Genomic DNA, 24,144 nt, shown 5'->3' with positions numbered 1-24,144 from the left:
TTTGTCTATGCATTCATCTGAATTTGGGCACTCTTAATTGTCCGTGTTAGGGACTATATAGCTGATAAGTATTCTTGAGCACATCTTATGGAATGAAAGTTCTGTTCATTCTTAAAGATAGCACTTTTAAGAGTAGTGTAGGACAGGACAGGAAAGGAAAGACAAGATCTTTTGACATAAGAAGACCACCAGTAGCATTTCTAATGTTTACCCGGTAAAAGTAATCATAAAATAAGGATTTCTCAGGTTGCTGAGAGCATCAGGAAATCAACATTTGCAATGTGTTTAGGTGTGCACATGACTGTTACCTTGAAATAAGTGTAACTGACATAACCTTAGATGAGTAACTTGGCAGGAATTAATTCTTCACTTAAGATTTTATCAGCAGCTCTTAATATCTGTAGTGACCATTGCCTGGCTGCAAACTATTGAGTCTGTCTACAAAGAGCTTGGTTAATCAGAGTCTTGCCAGTACTATCAAAGAAGCTCTTAGAAGTGAGATCTCTCTAGTGCATTTAAAAAATGCACTAGAGAGATTGAATGTTACCTTTGAATGATGTAACCTTCATTTAGCAATTCCAAGCATTCCATTCACTGTATAAGTCCTCTTAACAGCTGCGATGGCAGTGATGATTCAGTCCATGATGTGTTTATCTGATCCACACTCAACAGATGCATTTGAGCTGTTTCACATCCATGCAGCACCTAAGTAGTGCACTGTCTAACTGTGTTTACCTCAGCTGGTGCTGAGAAAACCAAAGCAGCTTCTTTTGCTACCTTTCCAGAGCAAAAACATTTGTTTCCTTTGCAAAAGCATTGCTAACCCACAATGGGCAAACTGTAGAGGAATGAAAGGAGGGGGAACTTAGCCAGTTCTCACGCACAGGTTGGGAAAATGGCTGATATCTAGAGAGTTATTATTGAGCCTAGCGCAACACCCATTTGTACCAACTTAACCTCTGACATGGCCTTCACAGGGAAGGTGTGTTGCTGTTGAAGGGGATTGCTATTAAAGGGGATTTCTGGGGATGGAAGAATGGATAGATGGAAGCCCCGAGGCTTACACCAGCCATTCAGTGCATTGCCCCAGTATTGCAGTGGCCCACAGAAAACTGGGCTAGGCTGTGAACACAAGACAAGAAAGCGTTGCCCTTTCTTCTGCTTCTGGCAAATGAAAAATTATTTATTGCCGCACCTAGTAATCCGGCATTCATCGTGCTTACGTACCAAAATCTTGCTGTGTGTCCACTGTATCCACTTGCATAAATCAACTATACTTGTAATTGGGATTTCTAGAGGAGTCTGAAGCCATGTGTTTGAAATTGCACTGAGTTACTTCTAACGAAGTTATGTTAGCAGAACCTTTTAATATTAGTGGAGAAATATCATGCTTACATTTAAACTGCTTTTTCTACTCAACTTTCAAATGTTAGGAAAAATCCTTTTGAGTCTCTATACATACTCACTGTTCAGCTTAATTGAAATACTTGGATAAAAGTGAGACCAAATCTTTAGCATTGAGACATTCAACCAGAATAACTAAATTTTCATAGCACCTCTTAATTGCTTCGGAATCTGACCTAATCTGGCCCTACTTAGTTTACAGAATCTTCAGAGTCAAGTATGAGAAAGATCTAATCTCTAGTAGGCTGTAAATAAAATTCACGTACAGTAATGATGTCAGCTTACACTGGAAAATCCAAGTAATATTATTAGTATTTATATTTCATATTTAATTGGAAAATTTAACTATTCTTACATAAGAGCCAAAGGTCATGAAAGACTTTGCAGCAAAAATATATCAATCTAAAAGTTATTAATTTGTTTTGGTTTAGACTTGGATCAATAATATGTTGTGTATCACATTAGGAAGTACATAGTAGAATGTCATCTTGCAGTTGTGCCTAGTGCCTAGTTTTCTACAGTGCTGCTTAGCAAATCTGAATTCTTTAGCTCAGGCTGTAGTGTTGTAGTATTGTAGCATGTTCTTTTGTTTGGTTGGTTGTTTCGTTTTAACTACAGTGTTCCTCAGTTTAAATTCTCAAGGGTTTGGCTAGCATGGATATCCTTTGGACAGTATCAAAATACTTCCACTACATAGCACTTCAGTGGTAGATACTATATGAAGCTTTACTCTTATGAAACACACAGCTTACACTTTCTTCAGAACCTATTCAGAAACTATAAGATGTAAATAGGACTCATGCACAAATCCAGCAGAAAACCCTTAGGAAAATTCTTTCTAGTTCTGTCACTAAAACAAAATGAGTTTTTAGACTCTAGGGTCTCTCTCTGATATACCTTACCACAGGTAAGGTTGATGCCTGTCAACTAATGAAATATGGCTTAGTTTAAGAACATTTTTCCACACCTGGATGTCTGTCTGATATCCAGATTCTAAATCAAACAAAGCTTTGTGCCTTGGGCTGTGCCTCAGTAAACCCTACTCTTTAATTAAGCAACAGTATCAGAGATCATCCACATCAGGTAAACACTGTATTACTTCTTTTAAATATTTACCTGGTACCCGAGGAACATTTGGGAGTTTTTGAATCAAAGAAACATCAGAATTAGAAATTCAAAATCTTTTTGTGAGAAAAAATAATTATTGCATGCTTAATTGTTTGTTCTTTGCATTTAACTTTTCTTATCTAAAAAGCCATTTAACAGTTAAAATTTTCTAAGACTCTGTATTAATCCAGATCAGAGAAAAATAGTACAATTTGCCACTATAGTACTGTTTTTCCCATTGATATGAAATGGTGCTCGTAGATGGGACAACCCTGGAATGAATATCAGCTTCAGTTTCCATTTAGTATTCCCAATGAATAATGTTTACAATCTAGATACATTATAGTGCTTCTCCTACCCTGCCAAATGTTATATTTTCAGCAACAAGAGGCAGAATTTTCCCTGAGACTATGCTTTTTTTCTGCAATTTAATTAATTCAGAAAATCCCATGTTCACTGGCCATGAAGCAGCACTATAAGCTTATGTGTTTGTTGAAGTCATATTCTTGGTGAATTATTACTATGGCAATTGGGAAAAGTTTCTCTGTTGCCGTTGCCTCAATAGCAGGCACTACTATGTTATCTTGAATATTTCTGCAACTCGTTACTGTCTTTTATTCTTCCTCACAGATTTGCAGATGAATAGTCAGAGAAACTTTCATATGCATCCACATAAACAATGGTTTGGTTTGCTGGTCACAAATGGACTTAGAAAGCTGGTCCCAATGGTCATTAGCTGGGCTTTCCTCATTAGTTATTTTGTAGATAAAATATCTCAGATCTATACTATCCTCAAAATGGTACTGAAACAATACCAATCTGATTGGAATCTGAATGTGGAAAAGAAGTTGCACAACCTATTCACCCATTCCTGGCAGCAGAAGGGACAAATTACAAACACTGATTCTCACAGGCCTATGAGAAGCTATGAACTCTTCCTGTGAAAGGCAGTGGAGGTCTAACAAGATGGGTGGCATGGTCCTTACATTTTTCCTCTTTTGTCCTCTGGCAAAACCTGAGTTCCTAAGGGTAGCTGCTCTCCTGGCATGAGGTCTTTTTAGTATGGATTACAAGTAGATGTGATGTGCTCACAGTTGTGTGGTGTTCTGTAAGAGGCATGCATAAATCCATCCAGACTGAAAGGTGATAAATGGAGAAAAGCTCATAGAGATAGCAAATTATCTTACTGACATTAGCAAACAAGCACAATTTGCATCACAGGTATATACAGTATTCTTCTGCTTTGGCTTCCTATAACCAACTGCATTTCCTTGCGCTTTTAGGGCATTTAAGCACAGTGTCTAATCTCACATCGTCATTGCAGAGTTCAGTCTCTCACCACATAGCAGGCTCAGATACCAAAATAGCTCAGGAAGCAAGACTTCTCCATGTTCTGTCTTTCAAGTAATATGCCAAAATAACAGCTGTTATCACTTCTAAGTTGAGTCATTTGGTACAACCCATTTTTTACTGTTGCAACTGGTATTGCTGAAGTACTGCAACTCCATTGGTACAGGTTTGTGCATTTGGCAAAATGCCCTTCATTATGACCTTCTGAGCTCTAGGCTGAATGTCCTAGGTGAATAAGGTCTGTGTTGTCTTATAAACTCTCTGGAAAACTCACCTTTGCACAAGTTTCGTATAGAGGGATCTAGGCATAGTGACTAGGATTTATTTATTTGTCACAGCGTTTACTGTTGGCTGGGGGAGACACTAGACTGATTATGAGATTAAATGACATGAAAATACCCAGACCATGGGACAGAAACTTACTTGTGCTAAGAATCTAAATAATATAATAATTAGTAATTCTTCACAACAAAGTAATGTATCCTATGTATGTTTTTGATAGAAGCATGTTCTATCAGTTAGGTGAAAGATGTATTTATGACCCATGAATCAGAGTTGGCCTGGCCATCAAGGGAAGCAGAAAAGCTAGACTTTATACAAGATATCCTTAGTGAAATTATATTGAAATGGGTCAGGATAAAAAATGTCTGATAAAAAATCTAAAGCTCCACTAGTGCAAAGGCTCCTCTTGCCCCACTTGGTCACCATAAAGGAGAGAACTTCCACCATGCCATTTATAACATCATTCAGGCAGTGCAAATTGATCAGAAATGTGCCATTTACCCAGTTGACAAAATCTATTTTTTTATAAGATGAAAATTAATGTGCTGAGCAAGGTGCTGCTATAACTAAGGTGAGCGTTGTAGTCTATTCAAATAGCAAACCCTTCAGACTCCATACAATAGAGCTGTATTATTTCCAATAACACAGGTTTTTCCAGGTAGAAGGTTCCTTCATTTTTTTTCCCCATAAATTGCAGCCAAGGCTTACTGAGATAAGGTGTTTTCTCAGCATTCATTGCTATGTGCTGTAACAGTACAAGATATTGAATATGTCTTTTTTTCTGCATGTATTTTCAACTGGTGCTCTATACTACAGTGCGCATTGCTCTCATTACAGAATGTCTCTTGTGATGAAGTTCTGGAGAAGCTGGCCATCCTTGCCAAGAAAACAGTGACAGATTGACATATACGTACATAGCCCCTCTGTTAACCAGTGGGGAAATTTCTATATTTCTATTATTTGTATAGGAAATAGCATGGAACTGCTACTGGAAAAGAACAACTTGTTCCATGGACCCTCATGCTAAAGTACCTATCACTAGTACTTGCCAAAGCTAATTGAAATGCGGTTCAGAATACAATATCCTGACAAGTTTTTTTTTCAGAAATGCCTAATTGCCAAACCTATTACAATGGCCCAAGTAAGCAGCATTTAGGGACTTTGAGGGCAGTAGGTCCTGTACACATCCTGTTGATTTCACCATCAATTCAAAATAATTGCGCCTCTTAAAAGGAAATGTCAGTTCTCCATTGTTATTTTCTGGTGGAAACCAGGGAAAAAAAATAATCTAATAATGAAAGAAGTTCAGGTAAGCAGGTTTAACAGCTTCTTTTTCTTTCTATGCAAAGCCACTGCAAAGGTACATGTTGAAATTTTATGGGGTTTTTAACTGTTTTCTTAACTCCTTTGATTCTTCCTACAAACTACATCAGCAGGCCTTATGTCTCAAACTTCATTGGTTTATAAACAGAGATACTGAGTAGCTGATATATTGGAGGCTTCCATTTTGTCATGTTATTTCCTGTGTCTATAAGACGTATATGCAAATCTTCTGACTTTAATCATCCTCGTTATCTTCCAGTTTCTTCCCTCTTTAACAGGATGGACCTGACATATTGGTGTGTGCTGTGATAATTGTGCAGTCTCAGAAACTGAGACTAAAGTACGAATAATCTCACATGAAAGCTTCTGTTGTGTCTGCTATAAGCTCAGTTCAGATGAGTTCAAAGGTAACTTGGTTTCGTTTGGTGTTGGTATTTTGTCCTCCAGAATCTCAGTTTAGTTATATCTAAAGTTCCTAATTCCCGTAGTTATTAAGTAAATTGAAGCAACTCCAGTTGAAGAAAGTGATGTGTGCCTGTGTTTGCAGAAATTCTGAATAAATGGTGTTGAGCATCATGAAATATCTTTGTTGTGTCAATGTGTTGTCAGGTTTTTAGTGGTAGTTATTGAATGGAGACCAGTCTATCAGCTATGGCACTGCTCTTTACAGTGTATGAAAATGAAGACTGGCAAATAAATAGAAAGTATTGTACAGGCAGACCTTTTGGTATCATCTTTAGGGAGTTTCTGGAAAGCTGTGTCATCTTTCTCCTTCATCTTTCTGACTGGAACAGCCTATTGTGCAGCAGGAAAAACGTAATATTGGCTTTTGTCCACCAGGGATGAGTCAATCACATGTGGGGCCTGATTCAGCTCTGCAGTCTCTGTCCTAGTGGCAGCTCCTCTTCTCTGGAGAACAAAAGAAGATGCATTATTACATCAAAGTCATTCAACTGACACTCAAAAGCTGGGTTGAAATAAAGGCAGATTAATAATGAAAGCAAAAGCTATACACAAAAGTAAATCAAAACAAGGAATTAATTCAGTTCTTCCAATGGGCAGGCAGGTGTTCAGCCATCCCAGGAGACCAGGGCTTCATCACAGCAACTTGGGAAGACAAACACCATCACTCCAAACATCCACCCATCCTGCTTTTTCCCTTCCTTTCTGCACTGAACATGCTGCCACATGGTCTGGAATATCCCTTTGGTCAGTTGGGGTCACCTCTCCTGGCTGTGCCTCCTCCCAGGCATCTCCAGCCTCCTCACCAGTGTGACAACACAAAAGGCAGGAAAGGCCCTGGCTCTGTGCAAGCCAAGCCACCTCTGTATTATCATCACTGTGTCCAGCACAAATCCAAAACACAGCCACTGGGAAGAAATTTAATCCTTCCTCAGCCAAAACCAGCACAGCCTGCCAGAAAGAATAGGTGGAGCATGGGGGGACATGCTCACACCAGGAAATGGTGCTGCAGAGCTGTGCAAATGATGTACAGTCTCAACCATACCCTGCAACACAGAACCACACATTTTACCAGCTGGTCTGGTAGAAGGTACTGGAGATGACTCAGCTTTACTGGTAAGCCTACCTTGGCCAGTATGGAATTTTCTGGTTCTGTTTTAGCCTGCACAAGGCAGAACATTTTTCTTTTGAACTAACTTTCTTTTTTTAGCAATGCTTAAGGGCGATTTTTTCTTTCAAGGCTTTTTTTCTGCCAAGACCTTTCTTATTTTTAGACTGTTATAAAAACACTCTACAAGGAAAAGAAGCGTGTAGATTTTAACTTGGGTGAAAGAATTTTCCTTAATTTTTGGTGAATTTTTAAAATTTATATCTTCAGTGATCAGATGCTATTGCTATTACATTTTTATGTATCAATCAAGTTGAACAATCTGGTTTTGCAGAGTTATATGGACATGTTGTTTGCTTCTCTGAATTGTACTTCTGTGATCATCACAACACATTTCTGTGAAAAAGAACACTGCATATTGTCAAACATATTAAGTGTTATTAAGAACAGTTCCAGGGGTCCTTACAATAACCCTGAACAAGGCTGCTAATGTAGGAAGAGGAAAATTCTACCTGGTAAGAATAAGGATATATAAACAATGGCCTACCACTTCTCTTTAATTCACTGGATATTAACAAAGTGGTGTATTTTTATCTTGGACTACATGTGGCTGGTATAAGTTTTACCCTCTATACTGGGTCAGGGGTTTTTGTTAATTTCATTTTTTTATCTTTGTCTCCATGCAATATGCTTCTGAAATATCACAGCAGATATCTGTATGCATTTGCAGATTATTGATGGGCTTAAGACAAAAAGAGTGATGCTTTCTGCAAAATATTCTTGACCGCAGAATTATCTGTTCTTCTTAGCAAGAGAACACAGAACCCTGTAGAAAAGGAAGGAGCTTTTCTACACAGCTCTATGGGAGGAGACATGGGGAAATGGATTAATCTTGCAACTTCTCCTGGAGGCCATTGCGCTGGTGGGGACAGCTGGAGTTTCACAGGATTTAAGGGCCAACTATCTGTATATCCCCAGCCATTAAAATTTACCTAGATATCTTTTACCAAGGACAAAGACTTGAGCCAGATTGCATTTGGTTTCTAAAAATACCTAACCTGGCTGCATGGAGAGAAAGATAAACTAATGGTTCATCACTGCCGAACATTAAAAAAGACGCTTAAGCCACGTTTCTTAAAGAAGTCTCTCCATTTTTAATTTATAAAATGAGAATATAGATGTTTAAGGCTCAGTCATAAATACTGAGGGAACTTTAAATGAGAGAGTTTTTTGACAGTGTAGGCTCTACTAGCTGGAAGACGAGTACATACCAAACTGAATTTACTGACACTCATCTCATATTTGCTTAGGAGATTGTCTCAGAACAGATGAGTGTGAGACATGTTTATTTTAAGTCTGCACAAAATTAGACCTTGCAAATCTTTTTGAGAATTTTTGCAGGCTTGTCTAGAGTGACTAGGTGCCTTGCCTTTTTCAACTAATACTGTACTTAAAACATGTTTATAATAAATGTACTTGCATGCTATCTAATATAAATAATTGACTACTTAGAATAAATATTCATGATCTCAGGCATAAAACTCACTGAGGACTAAGTCAGTTGTGAGCCTGTTCCTGATGTTAACATCCATATCACTGACCTTCCGACAGTACCCTGCAGATTTTCCACCCTACCAGTTTAAGCTGTAAATTTTCATCCAAATAAGCAACTGCCTGTTTTCCTGATTTACCCACAGCTCTTCCTCTTGTGTTGTGTTCAGCCATTTGGCATCCACAGGATGTCAGAGCATATCATAAGTGAAGAGGGTTAACCTTTCAAAATTGTTTGCCTCCATATGTGACCAGTTTTTGCAGCACTGCAGTATTGTAGCCTAACCTCTAAGTATAGCCCTTAGATGTGTTTCTAGGAACACCGGCTTATAAATAAATACAGTTGACAGTCTGCTGATCACAAGCCTATATTTACCACAGAGAAGTTGACATGATGTCATGAAGGATTTGACAATTAACCTTGAAAATTCCCCAAGTAGTTTCAACATCTATTGAAATTTTTTCTGAATAAAACAAAAATTTTAAAATAAGAAACTTATGGCACAGGGTTCATTTAGATTACAGAAAATAATCACAAACTGTGAGGGTTAAAAAATAATTTCACTTCCATCAGAATAATGGATAGGATTTTCAAACATATTCTGGGCTTGCTATTTGATGTTTCAGCTGGGCAAACATTACTGAAGCAGTTTTTTATACTGCTGCTTCTTCTGAGCATTTGTATTAAGTTAATTCAGAAGAAAAGTTGGCCATGTTTACTTTCCCTCCTGGAAGGTCATTCTAATGGTGCTTTATCCTTAACTTGGATTTTTCATTGAGTTCTATTTTTTAAGTAAGAGCTTCAGCACAGAAGCAAGCTTGTGACTACATGACTGACGGAAGGAAGAAAAAAGATACACAGGTATCTTAGCTGCATAAAACCCTAGAAACAGTATAGAAAGCTTTTAACAGTTAGCAGAAGAGCACTACCACTGAAAACATAGTTCAAGTCTTAGGAAAATTAATTTTCCCAGACAGGCAGTGAAGAAGTTCTCAGCAAGGGACTGGGTCAATATTTCCTCAGGTTACATTTCCAAAATTGTAACTGAATTGGAGCTGGCACTAAGGATTCAACATAAGGGTTTATTTTGAGCTGTAGTAGGCGTCTTACAGCAAACTTAACAACAATGATATTTTTAGATGTGGAGATCTTGGCCCATAGGATTTCATCTGAAGTCCTTTAATGTCTAATGCCCAATGACATCAGGGGTGTTAAGCACTTAATTACTGCTGAAGCTTAAGTTACTTTTGAAACTGGAAACCAGACATTTCACAAATTTCTTTTGATGGATTTAACATGACTCAGATCCTATTGAGTTATGCATTTCCTTTCCACCTCATTGTACCAGGGGTCAACAAACAAGAAGTTTTACCCTAAGGTGAAATGTTGGCGAGTACAGCCAGAACAAGAGAGAATTGTATTAAAAATCAGCTCTTTATGCTCCTCAGCAGTACTCTTTTCCTTCCGTGTGACTATGTGCCTCTACTGAAAAGCGGCTCTGGTGAGCCTTATTTTTCCTCACAGAAAGACTCACGGGTGTTTTCTGGTTGCTTACAATACATTAAACCTTTGCTCCCTCCCTTACTGTCTTCTCTCACAAACATTTAACTTATGTGGATCTCTAAGGCTTTGATACTTCTCAGCTGAGGAAAGAGCCTTGCATTGCTTGGCAGGCTGACCTATTTCACAGACACAGGCAATTACTCCCACCACGGAGCAGCCTTTAATTCACAGCCAGGGACTGCAGAAGAGTTTTCTGGTGTGCAGCAATCCCCTGATGCCCTGGAAGGCAAGCAGCTGTTCCCTCCTGTGCAAAGACTCTGGCCTTGAGGAAGGCGACGTGGCTACACTCCTCCAAAGCTTATCAGCTGAATCAATAATCCTTTAAAACTGTTAGCAGCAAAGGCAAATGACAGCCACCTTCAAGCTCCTTTAATTTCTGCCAGGATAATGTGTTGGCAAACTCCCTCAATCTGTCCTCCTACTCTGAAGGCCAAGGACCTGCATTACCCATGGCAAATATGTGTGATTATGTAAGTGTCTGTCTTCAAAAGTGCAAAGGGTTCTTTTCATTCATTTCATCATGGGAAAGCAAAAATGAGCAAGCTAATTATATTAGCAACTTATTTAATTAATTGAAAATTTAGCCAAGGTATGTGGTGTTTGCCTTTCAAGATGTAAAGGCATGCTTGTGGATGCCTGCTGCATTGAGCCCACCTGGACTAGCATCCCATTTTTCCTCAGTTCTGTTATCATGCATGCCTTATAAAGTCATTTATTATACAAATTGGCTACTTCAATTCCTTTTCCTGGATGGTGTTTGCATTTTTAAAATGTAGTGTGGAGTGTTTGCTCATTAGTCAGTATTCTTTAGCTGTCACTCAAAATAGCTGCATGACTTGATTCCCTTCTGGTTAAGAAAAATTAACAGAGAAGCTGCCAGTCAAGTTTACCAAACAGTCCAACAATAGAGAAACTGTAAGCTCAGAATATTCTCCAGTTTCTGTAATTATACACTGAGCAGAGTAATAGAATAATTGGCATTCATTACATGAGTTTAAGCATTCACATTATAGACTTCTATTTTGAGGACATTATTACCATGCAGTAATAATTCAGTTTAGCTTGGTGATACCTAGAATACAATAGCTTTTGTAAAGTAAGGGAAATTTGTTAATATTCTACTTGCAAATATGCCATTAAAATTGCTGCTTGATTCCTAAAATGCAAAAGAAGTTTTTAAAGACAAGAGGCAAATCTTGATTATTTCAGAAAATAACTGATTTAGGCAAATATACTTATTTAGACATTGCTGCTAGTAAATTGCTATTTAAATATCAGAATATATACCCTGTATAGCTCAGAAGTTCCAGATGTGGATGTGAAATGTGCCATTGGACAAAAATGATAAATTCAAGTTGAAGTGTTTGATTGAATAATTGTACTGAGTATATGAGGTAAAATATTTTAAAAAGGTCCATAAGGATTTAGTGAACCAAATACTGCTAATGACCCATAGAATTTATGCTCATAAATTTATGCTCACAGAATTTATGGTCAGTCCTCAAGTCTCTCAGATGAGGAAAGCCACTGGAATTTTGTGCCTCTACAAAACTAATATAAGAAGAATTAATTCACCTAGAAGTCATTGCCAGTGAATTAGCACAAAACCCATTAGAAGTTTGTGTGCACAAATGTGAAATCTTGAACAAATATATCACCACTGTGACAATCTTGTGAATGGCATCTAAGGTTGGAAAAACTCCAGGAAAACGTCTCTCATACTCACCCAAAGGCATGCCAGTGTTCGCAGCAGGCATTCTCAGCATGCTTGAAACACAGTGGTTAAACACTCTCCTGGGTGAGCACAGGCACGAACCATCACCTCCAGCTGTAAGAAGATAAACTAAGCCCTTCTTGATTTAGAATGTAGAAAGCTTCTAAGTTGGTAAGACAGCTTGATTTATATAGCTCTTGCGAAATGGCAGTTGTGATAATTCTGAATTATAGTTGCTAGCCAAGTGCTTGAAAGAATGAAATAAATACCTGTCACTGCCCACAACTGTAAAAAGCATCATTCAAAAACATTCTCTCCTTCATGCTTTCACCTATTTTCAAAGCCCAGTTGCTTTTGATAGATTAAGTGGAAGTCAACTGGCTTCCAAAATATAAAAGTTGTATACCTTTTTGGTAAACTGGTCGTTCAGGAAAGAAGTTTCTGAAGATCCAGCTCAATGCTGACGAGCCAATATCTGCAGTGCAGGCACAGGTTGTAGTGCTGGCTCATGGGCAGCGGCGCTCGAGTCCGCTGGTAAACACAGCACTGATGCAGGCAGATAATTCCATGTGAAAGTTTAGCCAAGGAATCTGCTGCCAAGTGGTACTGAGGTGCCACCAGAGCCATGCTCTCTGTGCCTCAGATAATAGACTCTGCTTTAAAACTTCTGGGTTCCTACTCTTGAAAATGCTTTGTAGATTGATATTTCAGGCAAATCATTCAGCTCCTTTTTCTCTGGTTCATGCTTCAGGAAAATGGGTGTCATACCAACATTCTTCATCATCTATTTTAAGAATAATGCAGCTGCAGAGAATACTAAAATATTTTGAGAAAAGGTGTTAGATCTATGAAGAATTGTTAAATGTCCCATTCACGGGAACACGCTCATTCTGGGAGCTACTTTGCTCCTCTTGAAGAGCTTAGAGGAATACAATGGAGCTATAAGGGGAAATTTTGTCACCTTTTCAGCATGGATAAAGATGAGGGAATCTTATACTAGGGACAGAAATTATGTGTTTTATTAACTGAATATTGTCAGACACAATTTTTTGTACAAACATTACTTGCATTTCCCAGAAGCCTCTGAGGTACTCAGTTTGTGAACTCTTTTCATGAACTCTATGAACTGAGAATAGGCTGTGTTGAGATCATGCCTATGACTTTATCTATTTTAATGTTAAATTATAAATTTATGGATATAGGTACTCTGTGAATAGCATAAATTATTTTAATGCAGACAGAAACACAGTGTGACAGCAAATACTTACAAATATATTCCTGCAGTCTACAGAACTTTACCTGATTACTTGACTATTGTATTCAGAGTTCCCTCACCTCATTATGAGAAAGAGAAGTAATAAAAATGTATAGAGGCACAGGGCAGGGGTTATTCTGATAACATAATTAAGGAAACAAGAGTGCTAGTCAGAACAGAAGAAAGTGAATTGAAATGCCCCAGATAATGAAGGCTGCTTTGGAAAAACTAGGAAGCTGTGAATTTCATTGCTGACTTGATAGTTATTCCCACAAGCAGACCTTTGTCCTCAATATGACATCTTGTATTAAAATATGAGGCAGGTAGCACCAGTAAAACTTGCTTTAAAATTCAGAAGAATATTCGTTTCCTATGAAATTCTTTGCTGTAGCAGGATCTTTTAACAAAAAAACCCCAAATTTAAAAATAACAGTTACCAGGACTTTAAAAAAAAAAAAAAAAATTCTGTCTCCTTAAGGAAAGCAGATGAGCTGGCCTGGGGGAAAGCCTGAAGAACAGCAAATAGGTGCTACCTGTGTGTGACTACACACAGGCTGGAAACCAGAGCAGTGAGTTGCTAGGACAGGTTGCTGCTGCCAAGAGGAGTGAGCATGAGAGGGCAGCTGTCTGGTTTTATGATGGACCACAACACATTCCTGACCCAGACATCTCTGATCTCAATCCTCCAGTCATCAAGAGGTTTTATCTAAATGCAGATACCTGGGCACCCTGTCCCTGTGCTGGAATGGGTACAGGGATGTGGAGATACCAGATGAGATGGACATAGGAAGGGAGGAGGAGGGCTAAGAATCTGGAGCACCTGTACAGAAAACAAATATATGAGCCAGGAAACCTGCAGGAAAGCAAGAAATATAAGGAGCATTGAGAAAAAAAAAAAAAAACAGTTTGAAAACATTACAGATGAGGTGACAAAGAGAAAAGGAAGGTGTCTCAGGCAGCATTTGGGAGGGAGGTGATGCTGAATCATTTTGGGGTCAGAAACAGTAGAAGGAAAATGAAATGGACAAGATGTTTAATCTATGATTAATGGTAGTTATTTTGTGAGAGGAGAAAAAAGAGTTTAGTAGCTCAGAAAGATAAATGAAATCACACTCTTTCCCCTCATTAGACATTGCTTTTCAAGAACAAAGGAAAATATCTAAACAACTTTGTATTCGTATCCTGTTCTAAACATAATCAAAACAAAATTTCTGTCTCCTGTTTGCCAGATCAGGTTACAATTTGAAAAAAAAAAATTAATAATTTAACTATGCTATGTTTCTGCAAAAGTGATACATTTATTCCTTGGCTAGTATCAATGCTTGTAATATGTTGTTTCAAAACAGCCCAAAATAGCTATAGAAAAATCTGAAACTTATTTCAGTATAACCAGGCCAGAAGTGTGAAGAGTTCAAATTAAATGATAGAAGCTCAAAATATAATTCATCTTGGTATCCTAACATTAAATCTTGTAGAGATATAGAGACAATCTACTTGCACAATGAATGGGTTTCTGATTAATGTGAAATATTTTTTCCCACCAGTGCCAGAGTTTTTGGGAAAAGGTATTTTGCATGTGCTCTAGTAAGAACTACATATATTAACAAAAAAAAAAATTGTCTAACCTATTTACTTCATGTCTCTGTGGAAGATCATTTACTCAACTAGATCATGGCACTTTTTTTTCTCTAACTGGAAAGCTGAAATCTTTGAAGTGTATTTTCATATTACCTTTCAAATCTCAAAATGGGATATTAGTTTGTCATGGTGTTGGTTTTGACTCTGCTTGACAGTGTGTTTAAGGCAAGGCTCAGAGGGCTTTCTGTGAGCTTTGTTTTCTAAAGAATAGTTAAATAGTTATGTTCATAATTGACTGAGAGGGACAAGTTATCTAAGTGCAGCAGCAGAGATAAGCTACTTTTCTGCAGGCTGAATGAAGAATCATTCACAGTTGCATATCCAAACAACTACCAGAGCTGAAGGGAAATAGCATACACACTACCTTGTTTCCTTTCCAAATCAAAATTAATAAGGTGGACCAGAGTAATGATATTCTATTAGTCTAGTATATTCACCAATATGTTTAGAACTACTTCTTCGGGTCTTTTATCAGGTGTTGCTACTACTGCTGATGTTGAGAAAATACTGGATTTTGATCTCAAATTGTTTACTTCGGTAACTGTTATAGATTGAATGCTTTATTACTGTTATTCTCTTTGTTAAAATGTCCAGGTGATGTGAATTGATAACTTCTTGATCATCAGTGTCATAAAAATGGCTTGCTACTCTGCTGTCAGTTCAAAAAACAATAAATCAAATAAATATTAGGTATGCAGTGGACTGTCACTCCCCCCTTTGTGTCTGCAGAGAATCTGATTTACAGTCACACTGGTGTAAAACTAATACTCATTTATCTGCACTTTGAGGTGGATGTCCAGTAATCCTTCAAACATGATCTAAGTCTTCAAGTTCTGTTTGCAGGGCTCTCTTTGTGTTCTATGTCCAGCCTGAGCTATTTCATGTTCCAGCCTGGAGGGCCCTGCTGTGTACGTCTGTTGACACTGAAACATTACATTTTAACAAAAATATTGGAGACGTAGATGAGTTCCAGAAAAGGAGAGTGCCTATTAATATACATTCTTCAAGCAGCAGAAATAATGAAATCTCATTTCCTGCCTTAACCACTGCCCTGAGAATATATCCATTTTTTTTCTCAGATCCCGTGGTTGTCACACTGTGCTGTTCACTCCCTGCTTTATTCTAAGTTCTCTCTCATGACTTTGGGTTTGGATGCCTAAGAAGCAATATCTGCTGGGATTAGCTCAAAGTTACATTTTTGTGAATTTGCTAGCTGCCAGGGACATATTTATTCAGTTATTAATTGGTCCCTAGCTGTTGCAATAAAAAGGCCTGAAGGCATAAAAATGTCTGAAATTCAAGCATAAAAATGAAATTACTTAAGTCCACTATACTTTAAGTGGGAACATTTCTTTTGGCTCTTCTTTAGCTGCTGTGCATCCTAAACCTCACAGGACTTAGTATCTTTGAGACATCTGTTTCTGTGTCAAATTCTGTTGAAATCAGTTGGTCATTCTTAACAATTGCCATAGAGCACACTGATGTGCAGATGCATAAAGAAACAAATCTAAAAATTTTAAAAGTGTGCACAGAAATAAACATTAGTATAGATTATCCTAACTTTAATTCAGCAGAAAATAATAGAAATGTCAACTCTGTACTCAGGTAACAAAGAATTAGAAGTGACACAGTAGAATTCTGCAAACCTTTTTGTTTATTGGATATCAGGTCTTGTTACCCAGACCTGTTATCATTCACTGACAAGCTCAGAAGTTAGAATGATCACAGCAACATGAATAATGTATAAATATTTTTTAAGTTCATTTGACTTAAAATCACGCAAGATTTTAAAGCAGGAAGGAGTAGACCTCATTTAAAGTATACTAAAATCTGTCATCTAGGTGGATATGGAAAGAATAAGTGAGGGAATGCTCAGGAGCACCTACTAAATGCCTGTCCTTGCTCTCATCTTGTTTGATAGCCTTATGGATGATGACATGTATCATTTGCCAGCTGGGTTTCCAGTGACTGGCATTTCCAGGCTTTGCACAGAGATGTGATGGTAGCTGATAGTGCTTGGGACAGCTGCCATCACAGGCCGATCTAACTGACTGATCAAAACTTATCACAACCAACTAATTATGGTTTAATACAGGAAAGCGTCTTTTACAATCAGACACACAAACTACACCCATAGGATGGGAAATTGTCTTTCTTAGAAAACAGTAATTCAGAAAATGGCATAGCAGGAAAGAGAAGAGCTTTTTTGTAAGATCTCGGTGTCAAGTTGACACTTTGAACCTTATATTGATCCATGCATGAAAAGGAAAAAAAGAGATACAGTAGAGATATTAAAAAGATCAAACCACTTTGAAAAACCACCAATAAGACCACTGTGCCCTGTTCTGTGACTCACACTTCCTGAAGGAAGGAGCTACTCAAGGAAATTCAAAGGACAGGAGAAAAATGGTCTCAGAGGCCATCAATCAACCATTGGGATATAAGTCTTTTAGGAACTCATAAGCCTAGAATATTGGGGAAAGGTTGAAGTAGTAATTCAATCACTCTCTCTGGGTACTTATACATTTGGAAAAAAAAAAAAGCTTAATGACAGGAACCAGGGGAACTTTTTCAATCTTCTAGACAAGCAGCAGAAATGAAAATTAGATTCATTTAAACTTGCAAAAAGAAGTAGATTTTTGGCACAAGCCACCGATAAATATTGGAAAAGCTTTTCAGAGGAAATTTTGAGACATTATTTTGCTTGATATATTCAAATTGCCCCATTTTCTGTGCATGTAGTTTGTATCTCTAAATATGCCATACATACAGAATGTGTGTAATACTTACCTGCATATGTCATGTGCATATATTCCAACTATATCACTCATAGGTAGATATATAGCTGCAGATCTTCCTTACTGTAAATGAATAACTTTGCAACTAATATTGAAGACAAAGATGTAAATATGAGACCTAAAATAATCCAAGGATGGTACGTGCTGGAAGCAGAATTAATCTTCAAAATACACTGAATATTCTTCAAAACAGTTTGTTAGGCTTTGCTTCAATTTACATTATCTCCACAGTAGGTGAAAATATGGATTTTCTTTTGAGATGAAGGAGAAGAGGTTAGTAATTGCTTTTTCACTAACAGAAAAATAAGTCTATTTAATGAATTACTGTGAAAATACACTTGAACTTTTTTGAAGTGAAAGAAACATAGCGAAGAGTTTGATCCAAAGGAAACTTCTTCAGTTCATGTACTAACATGAACTAACAGCTCCAGTTTTTCCTTTGCTAAGTGGGATTGAACAAATTCTAAATTGATTTCTTTTTCAGAGTGACACTAATTGTGTTTTGTCCCTGAGCATCATATCAGAAATTATCCTCAACATCTCTTTTGAGCTTAGAGAAGGTTAAATGGCAAACACAAAAAAATGCTACATATACAAAATATTTCTTAGACAAATTGTATCAAATAAGGTACTAACTTCAGAACAATTTTAACGTGCAAGTGAGAGAAATATCAGTTCCTTAATGAGGGCTGAAATTTATAGCCTTTCAGAAAGTCAATATGAGCCTATGAACCATTGAAAGCCAATCCTAAAATCATGACTTAAGATTTAAGGGCCCCATGCTATTTTTGCACAGAGTCAATATTTTTTTGTCAGTGACCTGGTCCCTTGTAATTGATTTGTAATACAAGTTAGTATAAGGCATTTGGAATATTTTTCATGCCAAAATGCATCTTGGCTTCTAGTCTTATCTGTGTTGGATGCCTCAGGTGTATTTGAAATATTGATTTAGCCCTTCCTTTTGCAAATCCTCAGCAGACATTTCTACAGCCAGTGTGATAGTGCTATTTGTTGTTTAGGCTCTCAAAAGAGATAGTTTGAATTTTCCAGATACTATTTCTGATATGTTCAACCATTTTTCAGCCAGTAGGATCATTTGAAGCTGTTTTGCTTGTATGATGCTTGCAGAAAACACATCAGAAGTCTTGGTTAATAGTAAAAATCTGTATCTTTCATCAGCTCATTTCAGGCTTAGGAAAATTGTCTTCAGCTATTTAGTACTGAGGTCTTCTGAGTAAAAAACCAACACCCTGGAAACCTTTAATTTTTAAAACTCTGAAGGTCCATTAAATATTATGCTTAAGTCATTTGAACTCTACAAAACTTCAGCCAAATCAATGGCTGAAGGTAGATAAATTCAGACTGGAAGAAAAAGTGCATATTTAAAGTCAAGGTAAATATCCTTTGGAAGGATGTTTTGTCCCTTATTTGAAACTTTGGAATTCTTATTCACTTCTTTGAACACAGTTATAGGATTCACTCAGTGCTGTGGCTTGAATTTTACACAAATTGTTATTGTGCTATCTCACTTTCAATATATCTGTACATCTATGAAGTGAAGTATCAAATTCTTTATGTTTCACTAAAAAAAATAAGATGGTGAATTTGTTGTGGCTATGTTAAACTAAAACACAAAAATTTTATAGGTACTTCGTTTTCCAGAATGTGTACTTTTCTCTACAGACATTGAAAAACTGTATTTGTAGTAACCTTCCAATTCTCCTGGGTATTTGGTGCATTCTTCTCCCATATCCTCTCATTAAACCTCAGGAAATATTGTGGCAGCTTTGATTTTCTCAGACATTCATTTCTGAGGCAGCCTGTACATTGTAGGTCACTGGCAGGTGGCAAGACACCCTTCAGGGGAAGGAGGGTTTACAGTATTTTGAGGAATGTTTAATGTACCCCTGTGCAAGGAAAAAATAATTTCCTTGAGTGGTCATGGAGGGAACAGATACAACCTGGACCCTAAAGCCATGACCACATGTACAGTTTGTGCATGCAAAAATATATTGCCTTAAGGGGATTCATGTGATAGGTTGACCTTGGACTGCAGACAGACACCCCCCCAGCTGTTCATTTGCTCTGCTTCCTCAACAGGACAGGGTGATAAAAGAGGATAAAAACCTTGTGGGCTGGGGTAAAGGCAGGCAGATACTTCACCAGTTACTACCACAGGCAAAACAGATTCAACCTCCAATATAATAATTAATATATTTTATTGCCAGTGAAAACATGTGGATAGTGAGAAACATGAACTAATTAAAGCAAGATTTCCCCCCTATATTCCCTTTTTACCAGAATAAACTTCATTCTTTCATCCCTGACCCTTCTGCCTTCCCCTTCCATGTGGAACAGGATGAAGGGAAATGGGGAGTTGCAGTCAGTCTGTAACATTTTCTCTCTCCTGCTTCTTTCTCCTCATACTTTTCCCCTGCTTCAGCATGGTATCTCTCCTACACAGTAGAGTTCCTTCAAGAAAAAACTGCTCCGATGTGGAGTCTCCAAAGGCCATACTTTCCTTCAATAAATATGCAGAGGCTGCAGGCTGTAAATACTCTCCATCCTGGCTCTTCACAGGCAGTGGGAAATTGCCTGCTCTATAATGATTCTCTTCCAGAGTTACCTAGAGAACCTCATCTCCTTCCTTCTTTCTCAACTCAGTGCTTACATGTGCTTACAGTGCTCTCTCAACCTTACTTCCCCCCCTCCTCTGCCTTTAATTTTTAAATGGAGGTTTTTTAAATGTCCATTCTTAAATGTGTTTTCCAGAGGCACCAACATATTGGCTGATGGGCTCAGCTGCATTCTGGGGTGGATCACTTTGGAGCTCGCTGAAACTTGCTGGAAATAACATGTGTTATTTCTAGTTATTTCCAGTCCAACACCATGACTGGAAATAACTGGAAATAACACATGGGACAGGCTCTGACCTCTCCTCATGGAGGCCACCCCATATATCCCCCTGCCAACACTTGGGCACCTGACACTCAATTAGAAAACAGTTAGAAAATAATTAGAAAACAGTTTCATAGCAACTCGATTAGGAAACCAATATTGTTTGTAGCATCACCATGCTTTCACTTCAACAGACTTATTTCCAAATTTTGTAACCATTTCAGTTCTAGTTTTCTATTGCTGCTCTGAGAGTTGTTGCCCCTTTTTGATGTGTGGGTTCAGTCCACACCTGCAGCAGTGCCAAGTCACCCACTAACATCTGGCAGGTTCCTACCCTGTGAGGTGAGAAGGATGGCATACAAACCTTGGGGCAGGTGACATAGTGACTTTGCAAAAGAAGCAAATACTAATACTACTTTCCTCTCTATTTGTGCTTATGCACTCTCATAGACTAAGTAATATATATATATATATTTTAATTGTGTATTCTTTAATAGAAGACTTAAATAATCTAAATGGCCTTTACTGTGTCATGGTAGGGGGGGGTGGGGGGTTGGGGTGGTTCACTTTAATATTTTTCCAAAGCATTTCCTATTTAAAAAGTTCCAGTTGATCTTGTTAGATGCCATGGAAAGAAAATCTGTGAGGCTGGTTCCTCCAGCCACAGTGAAATATATGAAGATAGAATTTATACAGAAGCTGCGTAAGCAAAAGCATATAAAAGCTCAACAGAAGAGTACTGGTGAAATCATGTGGGCCAGCAGAAAGTCATTTCCTCAAGAGTTAGTTTCTAACAGGATTCCTTACGTGTCTAGTAAGCCCCATCTTTTTATTTTTCCCCTGCTGGGTGGCAGGGAGAAGGGCTGCTGCTGCTGCCATAGGCGCTGTGGAAGGGTCCATGCACGCAGGGCATTGGACAGGGCAGTGCAGGTGGAGCTGTCTCCCATAGATGGTGCCCTAGATTTAACTTAGCATTAGGGTGTCATGATGTTTCTTAAGAGTTAATGGCAGAGGATTTGCTCTGCTTGGAGTCGCTGTATCCTCCAAATAATCCCTTGATTTTTGTAACCTACTTGCAGCAGGCTCAAGCCATTGAAAGCCCTGAAATGTAGAAATCATGGAAATGAGCCTGGAGTCAGTGGGCATGTTTGTGCTACACATACTTCACTGGAATAAAAGACACCAAATTACCTAACAGACAAGGAGTCTAGCTGTGAAAGTACAGAATTTAAGTTTAGATTCCTAACAGGCAAAATGATCTCATGCTGTCTTGCCAAGCCTGGCAGCACAGCACACATGAGTACCTGGCCATTGTCACTGCCAGTGAAGGACTCGGACTTGATTGGTGTCTAATGATGACTCCTAAACTGAAAGTTTTCAGTATAACACATCTTTAGTGGAGCAAGAAACTAACAAATCTTAGAAAAATGTAATTGAAGGGGAAGATATCACCCAGCATGTGAGCTAGTAACCGGCCTTAGCTGGGGTATTCTGACAATGAGACTTCCATTCAAGGGTCTGAAACAGCCAATTACTTCTACAGGTAGAGGAGAAGGTAGTGGAGTTTTTGGTGTCTGTGAAGAAAGAGAGATCTCAATTACTTACTGTGGTCTTTTGAAAGACAGGAGACAGCCAGCTTTGTGGTCCCTGCATACCAGGTTGCCTCTCTCTATCTATGTTGATTTATTCATAGTTTCTAATGCAATTCCTGAAACATTAACAACAAAAACTGGGTAAAAGAGTTAGTTTGGATTTAGGGGCAAGGCAAAGGGGAACTGTGATTGATTTTATCTTGAAATAAAATTATAACCATCATCCATGTATTTAAAGCTATGACCAGCTCAGCAGAAGTTTCTCAACACTGTCTGAAAGTTAGATTTGCTAAGGTGGATAAGATTCTGAGTGCAGCAAGAAATAAATCATTAGGCAGGCACAGACCCTAAGTGCTAAAGATACATACGATAAGCCAAACTTTTGCCAGTTAACCATGTTCCTCTACAGAGTCCAAATCACTGCTGGTAAAATATTAGGAGTAGGTAAAAGGAGTAAGGTTGAAAGTAATACAATACATAGGGAAATGACAAGTTGCTGTGGAGAGGCAAATTAAAGAAGCAGCTGGAAGTTGTAACACCAGAAGTGTCTATTGAAAGCAGCCAAGAAGAATAATGGGAGACATTATTGTTATATATATATATATATATACACACATATGCTAGCATGTTCTATGAATATTGTGTAATACATAGGAGGAGTAATATCAGGTGTAATTCTGATTTACATTTCAACAAGGAAAAGTTCCAGACATGCATTATGCTGCACTAATCTACCTCAGTATGCAGTGGAAGAAAGTTAAACTGAATGTTGGCAAGCTGATTAAACCATCTGTGTTGCCTTGAAAATCCCCAGCTATGAATGAAGCCTGTGGCAAAAACTGGAAATGTGAACCACTGGAGACTCATCCTCAGACACTGACACTCCCATGTTTGTGGGTAGGAAACAGGCTGAGTGTAAAACCACAGGAGTGGAACATTTCAGTTGGGTCCATTTCACCCTAGACACAATCAGATATAGTGGGAGTCAAGAAAAAATAAAAAAGTGCTTTTCTGACCTCGGGAAGCTTATTTCATTTGAACAAAAAGCCTTGATCTTGGTTTTGAAGCTTTTATCTTTCAAAGCTGCCTGTGTCCTGAACTACATATGGAATCACAGTATGTACACCATGACATACATTGCTGTCATACACTGTGTTTGGGAACAAAAGAATTAGTGCAGAAACCCACAGACTATTTTCAAGCTGCCTGCAAGGCTGCCTCCACGTGAATCTTTAGCTTGTGCCTATACTTGCAGAGCAGTGTGGCAAAAGATGTGTAAATATAGCAAGGCATTTTCTGAAGTTGAAGGGATAGAGTCATGATGTGCTATTTCCTAAAGGACTTAAATATGAATATTAGAGGTCCTTGGCTGTGGTTCAGAGAAGCACCTGGAAACTTGGATACATGTAATGTCACTTCTCCAGCTGAGAAGGAAAACCAAAAAATAGACTTTCTTAAAATAATATTTCAAAGTCTCACATCCCAGGCACTGTTGTCACACCTAGATGTCCTACTGCATTTGGTATTCCTGATTTTAGATTAATTTACTCCTGGAAATGGTGAGATGAGTACAAGTTTTAAAGGAAGGATGAAGCAGACAGATGCCTTGGCAAGAGTTTGATTTCTGAAATCATGTTGAATGTCAAGGAGCAATTTCTCAGATCAGTTCATTTATTTGTAGGGCTTCCAGCTGACTTGAGCTGTTCTGTCCTTATGATATATAGGATTTATGTACTGATATGTTTAGAAAAAAAGTCATTTATGAACCTGGATATACCTTTAATTTTTCAAGTCCAAATTGGGTTTCTCACAAATGCCATTGAGGAGAATTCAATTTATTCTCATCTAGTTATTCAAGCTTGCTTTCTTCCTTGAAACAATATTACATTTGTGAATGTATTCATCTCTCTATACATTATCTTTTCCCTCATATGCATTTACTTTCACTCGTGAAAGTCATGTGTGTTAGTTTTTTATCTTGTCTTTAATGAGCTGTAGTTCATTGTAATGTATTATATTTAAAGTATCTGTAGAGAAATGCCACAATCTATAAAATGCAAGCACATATCATATATGGGGAAATTAATAATTTCAGGGA

General features: G+C 37.9%; 1 protein-coding gene and 1 long non-coding RNA gene across 3 annotated transcripts in view; one reads left to right on the top strand and one right to left on the bottom strand.

The window, feature by feature from the left end:
* The window catches only part of XKR4 (XK related 4), a 223,790-nt gene that overhangs the window by 177,436 nt on the left and 22,210 nt on the right, over positions 1 to 24,144 (top strand). The window lies entirely within an intron of this gene.
* Positions 6,348 to 12,402, bottom strand: LOC110484766 (uncharacterized). The gene is made up of 3 exons (XR_002467810.2): positions 12,272 to 12,402; positions 11,878 to 11,979; positions 6,348 to 6,375 (listed from the first exon to the last, which is right to left on the bottom strand). It is a non-coding gene; the product is annotated as an uncharacterized LOC110484766 (long non-coding RNA).

This window comes from Lonchura striata, chromosome 1, assembly GCF_046129695.1.
Source record: "Lonchura striata isolate bLonStr1 chromosome 1, bLonStr1.mat, whole genome shotgun sequence".
NCBI classification, from domain to species: domain Eukaryota; kingdom Metazoa; phylum Chordata; class Aves; order Passeriformes; family Estrildidae; genus Lonchura; species Lonchura striata.
This window is presented reverse-complemented; position numbering and strand designations above follow the sequence as displayed.